Source organism: Tasmannia lanceolata, unplaced genomic scaffold (assembly GCF_043159265.1).
Source record: "Tasmannia lanceolata isolate RefF3 unplaced genomic scaffold, GAP_Taslan_0.1 ptg000007l, whole genome shotgun sequence".
NCBI lineage: Eukaryota > Viridiplantae > Streptophyta > Magnoliopsida > Canellales > Winteraceae > Tasmannia > Tasmannia lanceolata.
The window spans coordinates 19,353,409-19,365,095 of record NW_027518684.1 but is presented as its reverse complement, the minus strand read 5'-3'; the positions used below and the strand labels follow the sequence as shown (position 1 = coordinate 19,365,095).

The window sequence follows — 11,687 nt, the reverse complement described above, 5'->3', positions numbered from 1 at the left end:
CCCCGGGTCATGCATGCTTAGATAGACGTTATCTCGGGGATGATAGTTCCCATTTCACATGATTTTTGCCAAAAACTCTTCAAAGTTAATAATAAATGGCATAAGAGACCAGGTGCTCGCACTTGGGCGAATTGGGGGCGCCTAACCCCTTCCCCATTCGTCATCAGGCACGAACCTTTTATATCTCTGGTTATCTGTTGCGACAGAGCACAGCATGGGATCCAGGGCCTACTTCCTTGGATGTCGACTCTTTCTTTGTTTAAGGTGCGTCTCGAATCCGGGCTGGTCCCCGAATCGAGAGGTATCTCACTTGACATCGCCGCTCATGCTGTGAGGGGCACTCTTTCGAGAGTTCCTTGGTGGAGCTCTCCTTCACGTGGATGATCCTGAGACTCGCGTGGGGGCACGTCCCCCCGCCTCTCTCGGATCGGGTTCCACAGATTGGCGACTCTGCTGGGGATTTTTTGAAACATTGCCTAACTCTGTAAAAATGCCATTTTTAATTAATTTTGAGGAAATTTGGGTCAAAATCAAGTTAAATGGAAACTTTATCGTTAGAAATCCAGGGGCACCAGATAGGTGCGTAATTAAAACGAGGGATTCACACACTGCACATCATGCATCGTCACATTCTTTATTTCTTTCATTGTTTTCATTATTATTGGCTCCACGGGATAGATTCGATGCGTGCCCGACTGGGATGTCATTACACCCTGATGGTACTGTTGAATCTATTTCCAAGCTATGCGCCGGTGCTGCAGCCGTAGACATTGGGCGTACTTTTGTCTACAGCAGCCGATTGGCAATGAAGCATACTATGTATAACATTGGGCGTACTTTTGTTATACATATTAAGTATGTTTCATACGCATAGTACCCGATTGATTGAGTCCGGAGCCCTACTTTGTTTTATATATTATGTATATAATTACTGACTTAGTGAAACCCAACTAGGAAGTACCCGTGTTTATATACATCTATATTGCATTCATATGAGTTAGGAGCCTTGTCCCATTTGTAGACTAGGATGGCTCACCTTGCGTGGCTACAGCGCGGTCCTAGTACACTCATCAGTCTGTCACGAGTCGAGACCTCCTTGGCTCCGCTAGATTAGACTAGGGTTGGTGCCCCTGGTTAGAATGTATATATATGTATATATATGTACATATTCGTTATTAGATTAGGGTTTACTTCCTAGTTAAGTTTTCCTTCATAATCTAATCAATTATTCTTCTCTATCCATTCTGTGGATTATCATCAGATGCTTGGCTCTTTTGGCCATGATCTATCTCCCATGTGCTTGGTCATTTGATTGATCCTGATCAGATGTACTCCGCATGTCGATTATGAGTCTATCTTGCCATTATCATTACCAGAGTGTGTGTTCTTGCTGAGAGCCCTGCTTTATCTTGACCATGACGGCATACTCTTCATGTTTAGTTGCTGAGACTCTCTTAGTATAGCCGTCATGCTGCCGATTTTTTTTCAGAACCCTTGAGCGTAATCATTATCCTTTTGGGTTCGTTGACAAACCATGTGCTTACCTTACCAGATCTCCTAGTATAGCTGTTATGCTGCTGTGGACCCCGATCCGGGAGAGAGGTGGGGGACGAGCCCCCAGCGGCCTCTTGGATCATCCACGTGTGAAGGAGAGCTCTACCAAGGAACTCTCGAAACGGATGCCACCCTCATAGCATAGCACGAGTGGCGATATAAAAGAGATACCTTTCGATTCGGGAACAAGTCCGGATTCGAAACGTACCTAAACAAACTCAGAGTCGCCATCCACGGTATACGGCCATGGATCCTTTAAACAAAAATATGCTCTGTATACCATGGATAACCAGAAATATATATGGGTTCGTGCCTGATTACGAATGGAGAAGGTCTGAGAGCACCCCCAATTCGTCCGAGTGCAAGCACTTGGTCTCTTATGCCATTTATTATTAAATTTAAAGGGTTTCGGGCAAAAATCATATGAAATAGGAACAATTCTCAGGAATCGTCTACCTAAGCATGCATTTCCTGAGGATAAAGAAATAAGCATACAAAATGAAATGAAAAATGTGTCACCTAAGCAAAGCTAGGTTATGAGTGACATGTCTAATGGGTGTCTAAGTTCTGGTGGACATACACATGCAAGCTACAACTAAAGGTATAGTATCAGTACAAGAAAGTAAGAAAACACATCAAAACATAAAACACAAATCAAACCTATATATGACAGGACAAGACAAGTCCTAACTCTAATGCGACTTGACTCGGACCAAGATGGCCATCCATCCCAGCTGCTCTACGTATCCCGGCCTCGGGAAGAATCGGAGTCAACGTAGTTCGAATGACCTATTCTAAACTACGATGCCTAACCATCTAGAACCGCTATCCTAGACTTGATCCACTAGACTCGACTGATTTTTAAAGCTTTTTGCATGATTGCTTAAGTTCAGGTGAATTGTAATTTTTAGGACTCTCTATATGCCTTAACTAATGCAAGTTGATTAGCCTTAAGCTAATGCGGGTGGGCCCTATATCCTATGTGTAACTAGGTCGTGCATCTTAAGGAAAACAATAGGATTACTATATGCTTCCTGGTCTAGCCATCGGTTCGACTAAATGTCTAACCGATCGACTCGAGGCCTCCTAACTCTAGGGACACTCACACGACAGGACACACCATATCAAACAAATCAAGACAGACTCCTAACTCTAAAACAAACCAAACGGCTAGGACAGACTCCTAACTCTAGGGGAAGATCTCTTTGAAAAAAGAGGTTTTGAAGAAGTTTTGCATTTTTGGAAGGTTTGACAAATTTATTTTTAAAAGTTTGGCTGGACTTGGGATAAAGATCCCGAGCTGCACTACGTACCTCATGAAAGAGGATCAAGCCAACGTAGTTCGAAAATATATTTTCCTTATACGCTCTTAAAATCTTTAAATTTTCTCATGTTTTTTGGATTTTTAAAATGTTTCCATGTTTTTTGTGATTCAAAATTTAAATGTTTTTGATGTTTAAATGATTAAACCTTTAGCCAAAGAGGACAAATAAGAAAACACACTCTGTAATCCAAATTGTGGAAGAGTGTAAACACCAAAAGGTAAAAACTCTAAGGCTAAAAGAGAAAACCTAAAGACGGCAAACCTGTGTTCCAAAAATAGCAAGGGCACACAAACAAGTAAACTAATGTCTCCACTATGAAAGTTAGATCTCAAATAGGCAGGCTCTAACAAAACTCTCTAAGGAATGACAACAACACTAAGGATAAACTCCTATACAAACTCCTAAACATGTATTATTAAAGAAAGGGTACAAGTTAGAGGGGTTTCTACAAATGAGGCCAACTCTTTTAATGAGACAAGACTTATCTCCTAATGTGACTCTCTAATGAGACCACAATGGTCTCCTAAATGGAAAACTCATGGAATTTGAAAGATCTAGACATGATTTAGAAATGATCCTAGAAATTTAGATGTCTAGGTTGACATGCAGCACGGGTTCCATTCATTTAGCATAAAAAAAAAAAAAACTTAATTTTAAAACAACTAAAATTCAAAGGATAACACCTTTCTAGAACCGAGCTCATCTCATATGGAAGTCAAACAAGCGATGGATCAAGCGATTCGAACACAATATCAGTCTTATGCAAGCACAAGTAGTGAAGCAAAAATTCAACCAGAAAACAAGATCAAAATGCTACACAGAAGACTAAAATCGAAAAACCAAGATGAGGACAAAAGACATACCTTCTTCTTGCTTACCTGCCTTGAATCTGAGTTTTTCTTCTTCTTCGGTATGAGGAGAATTTGCAGCGTTCCCTTTCTCATTTTGTTGGGCTTGTGACATTGATCGCTGCATTCGAGGGGAAACCTGTTTTCCATTTGCGACAGGTAAGGAATATCTCTTCTTGTTGTAATTGTCCTAGTCCTGCACATCTCGGCTTGATTTGGGAAGTCGTTCATGTGGGCCTTAGCCCTTGCAAATTCCGTGATTTGCATGTAACTGGGAAGAGAGTTACTGCTACTAATTCTTGGCTCATGGTCAAAAGAGTTTCTTCTCTTCCCATTTTTCTACTCCTTTGGCAATTCAGTACTACTTTTTTTGCAGCTAAATCCCCATGTTCATTCAATGGAGACCTCTTGCCTACTGACTGTGACCTTCGCTTGAGTTTATTGTTATCAGATTTGCTCCTTTTAAAGCTCACAGAAATCTAACTTGATGGTGCCCTCTGCGACTCGAGAAAACTTATATGGCTTCTTGGAGATCCTTCTTTATATGATCCACAACGGCATCCAGATTCCCATGATTAAATTCATCAACACTAGTGCTGATTGGATCAGGATTTTCTTTATCTGTACCTCGAATTTCATGTAGAATGTCCCCACCTTCAATTTCAGACCTCTCTGGCGAATCAAGCATGGAAATAATAGAAAATTCAATGTCACATTCGAACCCCCAATATGTATTCTCGGATCTTAAGATATCGAATCTTCCATCAAGCTAAGTTCTTTAGTCTTTGTAACATAATCAAGCTGTGATGGAGGAGAATTCAACCTTGATCGTATACCGACATCACGATAAGTAGAACTGACTAACCTACTTGAATTGATTCTACAGCCAATTCATTTTGACTGGACAGCAGCAAATGCCGGATTGATTGCCTTCCTCGACCCAAACACGAACTTCCTGCCCTCAGTCTCGAGCTGTTCAGAGGCCGACCTTTTTGTAGTACTCTTTGACTTCTCTCTATCCATCTCAAGCTTATAATAAACTAAAATGGCTATTGGGTTTTTGGGTTTCCAGCATAATTCAAATCTGTTGACTCCTGGATAATTTCAAGATCAGCTAGCTTAGTGTTTCTTTCTTCTTCCTGAGAATCCAGATTTAATTATGGTTTTTGCGGCTGAACATCCAATGAGGATGCAGACATCCACCTCTCCAACCATTGCCATGCCGAATTGGATGCAGAAGAATCACAATTGATGCAAATTGGTTTTGTCCTTGGCGTTGATTCCAAAAGCTGACGAGCAAACCCATTGGCAAGCAACTTCTTGGTGGAAGAATGTGTTCCATTTGCTTCCATGCCAGAATTCTCTTTCCCCAAGGAGCTCGCACTTTGGTTATTTGTATTGAACCTTTTGTCAAGCTTCTCGTGAATAGCTAACCCTTCTAGTGACATACGAACACGGCGGGCACGCACCAATGCCTGCATTTTGACAATGGCCTGAACATAACACAAGGTTCCCACGGCTGTTACCAAACCAAATGCCCGCGTACAACAGCTTGCAACTTAACTATATTCTTGAGCTTGCAGAGAACATTCTAAGCCAAATATCCCCTAATGGCAGTAAGTCCACTGACCGGAGCGTCGATCGTTATGACAATGAGAACGTGACTTGACTTTTAGTGAGCAAGCATCAAAGGTCTGATTCCTCTGTATGATGATCTGGTGCTGTGTTCTGATCTTTTTCTATTTGTTGTATCTCTTCCTTCAATTTCTGTTCAGCTACTCGGATGTCTTCGCGAATGGAATCGCTAGCTGGATCCAACTCTAATGCTTTCAGATATCCTTTGTTAATAGCATCACAGTAATTCTCTTGTCCATAATAAACCATGCCCAAGCGACTATATGCCTTCCTGTAACTTGGATCTATTTCAATAGATTTATTACAGCCTGCAATTGCTTCAATATATTTGTGGATCTGGTTGGAAACTGCTGTCCTCTTGTTTTTAATACTTCAGCCAGACTATTACAATTAGTCGTTTTGCATCCAGATTTTCTCTATTTCCATCAAAGCCTCATCAAGTAAATGTTTTTCTTTCTCCAGTTGGATATGGTCATCATCTCCAGCAGGTGCTGTCTTTAAAAAAAATGCATCCCCTCCAGTGCACAACAGAATTCCCCAACCAGTTCATCTTTTGAGACATCTAAAACATGGGGATCATGTGTGCACTCCCTTCTCTGTTTAATTCAGTGGAGATTCCAACGAAAATTCTGTGAGTACAATTGCTATAGCATAACGATCCTCTTCAACCTTCAGGGATTTCTGCCACTCTCACAATATCCGGAGATGGCGAACCTCGCCAGAATAGTTGCGATTGCCAGAAATTGATGTGAAAATGGCGATGTAACTCAGATTTGAAGGATGCTGACTCGGGCGTGAGAGAGATAGAGATAACAGGGGTTTGAGATGGGTTTAAACGTAGAAATGACAATGGAAAAAAAGAAGAGATAGCAATGGTAACAGATGCTCTGACTGGCCTACGAGTTGTGGCCACCTGAAATTCAACCGGAGGAGACAATCTCAGCTCTTTCCCTTTCCGATCTCTCTATCTCCGTACTCTTTCTCCCAACTCATTTCTCAGTCTCGAATCTGTCTTTCTCTTTGCTCAGTTCTCTATTTCTATGGAATTATCAATGGTGATGGTGAAGAGAGGAACAAATTAAAGGTTGGATCTCAGGTCTCTCATGTCCATGGCTGCTGTAGAAAGAGTTTTCATGTACTGTTATTGATACCTTGCTTCGAGCTGATTCGAGTTAGAATGAATTGACTAAATATTCAGCCAAACAAAAACTACTCCTCGCTTTCTAAAAAAAAACTCCTCAAAGATCTGTCTAGCTCCTCCTCTCTAGAAGCCACCAAGATTACAGGTTTGGGAAATCAAATTCCGGCAAGCTTCCCACCGGAATCCATGGAGTTTTGTGGCGGATTCTGCAAACGTTTGCCGAAACTCACAAAGAAGTAACAGAATTGCCCAAATTCCAGCAACATTGTTGGAATCAACAGGGGGTTTGAAGGATATTGAGGGGTTTTTTAACAACACTTGGGACTTGTAAAGAGATTAGAGAAGGTAAAAGGAGATCTATAGTTCAGACCGGAGAAGATGAATTTGGTTTTGGATCTAAGGTTTAAAACATAGATCTAGAGTTCTTGGGTAAAAATCTAACACTTTGAAGACCATAGGAGTGGAGAGGATGTAAAGAAGATGATGTGGAGAAACTCCGACGGCCGGATCTCCGGCGGAACGGCCGGATTCCGATGAGATCTTGCCGGAGAAGAAGAGGATTAGGGTTTGGATTTCTTAGATCTACTTTCTCTCTCTTCTGCCCTAATTTTCCAACGAAAATGAGAGAGCTCAAATGAGAGACTTGCTCTCTATTTATAGGTGATTGGGATAATTTTTAGCCCCTTAAGTTGAGTGGACAACCCTCCCATGTACATTTTAACCTGGTTTTAAATGGGTTGGGTGGCCCATGGAAAAGAGTTAAATGAAAATCAAGAGAATAAATTCGTGCTCTTTTAATTGCCCTGGGACACCCATCTACTGCAAAATACCCACGTTTTATTCCCACCAGGCCACCTCCTGGTCAGGATAATGCACACCCCTTCTGCGACACTATATTCACACAACACTACCTACCCCTCTCGTTTGCTATGCAAACCGCGATGGATTTTTCTGAAATTTTAGAGGGACCTAAATGGGACCCTGACCTATGCTAGGACTGATTTTGGGACATCAAATTCACCTATTTAAAGGATTTTTTAACAAAAACAACGGTTTAGGGTTCGGTCAAAATGGGGTGTCTACAGCTGCCGAATTTTCTCCGAATACTTTGAGTGTGGTCATCATCCTTTTAGGCTTGTTGACGAACCATGTACTTGCCGTACCACATCTTCATGTACAGTTGTTATGCTGTCGGATTTTTATCCAAGGGAAGGATGTCTTTGTGCTGCCTTTTGTTTCAACTTGCGCATTACATTGTCATGCGATTAATTCTCATTGAGCCTAGTGTTTATGGTATCCATGACAGGAGTCTTGGTCACTCGTCTACCATCAACCCCAAAAGAGCTTTCATCTCTGAACTCGCTTGATCTAGCTAGTCCGTTGTACCTATTTCCTCTCACATTGCCCAGATGGCTGAGTAAACTGAAAATCTCATCTTGACAGAAATGAGAGAGATGACGATGATATCCATGACCTGATAGACAGGGATCCCCTCATTCTTCTTGAACTCAAATGCTTCCGAGAACCCTACATCTAACCGTGTTGCACCTTCTACACCCACCATGGGAACCATTTAACCCATTCAACCCTTCATATATCTTACCACCTTTACCTGTACCACCCTAGGGCTGGGAAGTAGATGGATTGTAAAGGAAAAAGGGAATAGGTCAGAGCTTGAAATTCAGGAGATATCAACTTGCCTGAGAAAATCCCACCAATGCCAATGGATCAGTTTGAGCTAAGTTGATAGGACATTATAGGACTATCCCTTCTGAGATTCTAACACCAGGATCGCTTCTCTCCAATCATTCTCATCATTAAGGAAGGTACGTTGCCCTTGAACTTTCAGCGCCAATCCGTTGCCTCCGATGAAGTGTCTCATCGTTGAAATTTGTTTTGAAGTGTGTATACCAACCCTCCTGTCAAAGTTGGTGAGTCTAACCACGTCAATATCAATTCTAAGTATGTTGTGTTTATTGGTCTCTCTCATTGTGGGCCAATATCCACTCTTTTGTTGAATTTGATGGAGAGCCTATTGTGGCGCGTCAAAAATCATTGTATGCACTTCAAACATTCAATGCAATGAGCATTTGATTCCAGTGTCGTCAATATTCTTGTATATATTCACTCTTGGATCTAATGTTAATAAACAAATTAAGACACCCTCCTCGGACGAGGATGCCGATGAAATTCTCCTCGAGATTTGAAAGATAATCAAACGAGAGGAAGAGTGTCGAGCAAAGCCACTTGAAGATGAAATCGATACCGTGGATAGTGGTATCGAAATCCGAAACTCGGGAAATAAGGATTGGCAAAATCTCTCGAAGAGCGCAAAGAATCGATAAACCTATTTAGAGGGTTCAAAGAAGTGTTGCTTGGTCCTATGAGGATAAACCGGAAGCGTGCCTTGGCATTGTTCAACGTAAGTCACCCTCAGCTTCAGACATCAGGTCGAAACAAGAAAAATTTCAAATGAAGAATACCAGATATCAAATGAAGTTAATGACAAATTGAGAGAAGACTTTCGGACAACAAAGTCATGAGCATAGAACATGAACCCAAAAAAAAAAAAAAACTTGGGCTATACATTCTGATGGAATTTTAAGTCAAAGTAATCAAGGAGTAGGGACATTCCCGCATTTCAAGTGAAAAAAGAAGAAGAATGAAAAAAGAAGAAGATAGAATCCAGAGAAGAAAGGGGAAGGGAGCATGCCCCACGTCAACTCCTCAAGAACGTCAGAATTGTAAAAAGCAGAGCTGATAAATAGATTGAAAGATTTCAAAATCTTCAGCATTCAGAGAAGACCCAGAGTCGTAGAATCCTGAATATCAGTGCGAGATCCCAAAGAAGGAGTGGGAATTCAATCAGTCTAGCTTGCACAGTGCAGATGAAGTCTTGCCAGGAAATGCTGCCAGACTCCTCAAAAAGAAGAGAAAAAGAGAAAAAGTTCAAAGCCATTGAACCTTAGCCATTCAAGAAGCTTGTATGCCAAAACACCAGAAGGCCATCCTTGGACGCCTGCGCTTTAAACGCCAAAAATCCCAAGTTTAAAAAAAAAATCCTTTTGCAAACACCTTCGAGCCTCAACAAAATCAAACATTCTTTTCAAACACCCTCAAACCAGGGACATTTCGTCTGAACTACGTCTGACCTGATCCCTTTCTACAGGGTACGTAGGCAACCTGATCAATTCAGGTTCGGTCAACCTTTGGAGTAAAAGTCAAATTATTCCCTTTCAACCTTTGGAATAAAAGTCAAATTATTCCCTTTCAACCTTTGGAATAAAAGTCAAATTATTCCCTTTCAACCTTTGGAGTAAAAGTCAAATTATTCCCTTTCAACCTTTGAGCTTAAAGCCAAATCATTGTGTTCCAAACCCCAGCGAACTACGCGGACCTGATCCTCCATTTTTGGAGTACCTAGGCAACCTGGCCAATCCAGGTTCGATTGCAACTTTGAAATCCAAGAGAAATATCCCAATCCATTTGAACCCAAGCCCGCCTAGAAAGTCCTTCTGGTGAGCAAGCAGAGGTTCAAAGTCAAGAAGAAAAAGAGACGGAGTCTGAAGACCCGCTAGGCTGAAAACCCGAGAGGGCGGTCTAGGCAAAATTTAGGGTCATTCACCCGCTAAGTTGACAACTGAAAAGTCGGCTTAGGCAAAAGTTAGGGTATCAAGCCCGCTGGATTGAAAACCCGAAAGGGCGAACCAGGCAAAAGTTAGGGCAAGCGGTCCGCTGGATTGAAAACCTGAAAAGGCAATCTGGTCAATGGCAATGACTTCCAACAAAAATCGAATCATTGAGATGGAGAAACAGTCTTCAACCAGGTGTAGACACCCCATTTTGACCGGACCCAAATTCGTAGCGTTGATGTGAAACCTTGTCAAATCAGTGAGCTGGGGTCCCAAATTGAACCCTAGGGTAGCTTAAGGTCTCCCGTAGGTCTCCGTAAAATTTCGTTAAGATCCGTGCACATTTGCCTAGCGAACGAGCCAAGACGATGTCGTGGTGCAAGTTCAGAAGGGTGGCGATTTAACCAGAAAAGGGGTTGTGCTGGAATCTGAAGAAGCGGTTCAAATTAGCCATTTTGGGTTGTCCAGAGAGATATTGGGGGTATGCTGATTAGTGTGTAACAAAATTGGTTAGGGGGGGGGAATCTTTGGAAGCTTCCTAGATATTTTTAGGGTTTTAATCTTGGCCATTCAATGTAAGAGGCGAAATGAAGGGTTGGGATTTGTGGAGAGAAGGAAAATCCCCCCCCCCCCCCCAATTGTTTTTTGTTTAGGCCCCCTGCTAGTATAAAAAATGGTCACAAATTCACCATATGGGGGCTGTCCAAAGGAGAAGTAGGGGGGGGGTCAAATTCATCATTTTTTTTAAAGCATCGAACTAGGGTTTGGGAAAAGGGGGCGAGTTTCTGCAGCCGAAGGGGAGAAAAAAAATAAGAAATAAAAAAATTTCTCTCATTTGCAGAGGGCTAGGAGAGGAGAGAGTGAGAGAGCAGAAAGAAGAAGAAGAAGAAGAAGAAGAAGAAAACCCTCTTCTCCGGCTTGGTTTCCCACCAGAAATCCGTCAAAACCCCATTCTTCCATCATCTTCCCAACCCAACTTCGTCTTCTCCGGTGGCTCCTACCGGAATCCGGCAACCTACATTCCTCCACCGCCATCATCGGCACCACCACCGCCATCGAAAACCCCCAATACCCATTTCAATTTCTCCTCTGCAAAACCCAAACCCCTCTTCGAACCCATCTCATTTTCTACCCAAAATCCCCATTCGAAACCCACCACCACCCATTTTCTTCTTCTTTTCCACCTCCGGCCATCTCCCTCATCTTCTCCGGTCATGCCACCTCCAACCGCCACCCTCTTCACCATTAAAACCGGCCATCATCTAAAACCTCTCCTCATTTCCCCTCCGTTAATCCGGCGAAACCCCCTTCTTCTCCGGTCGGATTCTCACCGGAATCCGACCATCCACGATTAACCCCAGCCGGCATCCTCCATTAAACCCCCTCTCAGCCACCATCGAGATCTCCACCCCTAGCAGCCCCCATTTCCTCTTCTCTGCAAAAATTCAAAAAACCCCAAACCCCTTTCATTTTCCCCTAAGATCTGCTCCATCCTCACCCTCAAACTCACTTCCATCATCTTCTTCCCAACGACCAAAACCCCATTTCCATC

General features: G+C 42.4%; 2 pseudogenes; both read right to left on the bottom strand.

Annotated features, from left to right (window-relative positions):
• Window positions 1–3,704: 3,704 nt before the first annotated feature.
• On the bottom strand, window positions 3,705–4,415 carry LOC143880647 (uncharacterized; annotated as a pseudogene).
• A 361-nt stretch (window positions 4,416–4,776) lies between these two features.
• LOC143880646 (protein IQ-DOMAIN 30-like) lies at window positions 4,777–11,255 on the bottom strand (annotated as a pseudogene).
• Window positions 11,256–11,687: the final 432 nt, after the last annotated feature.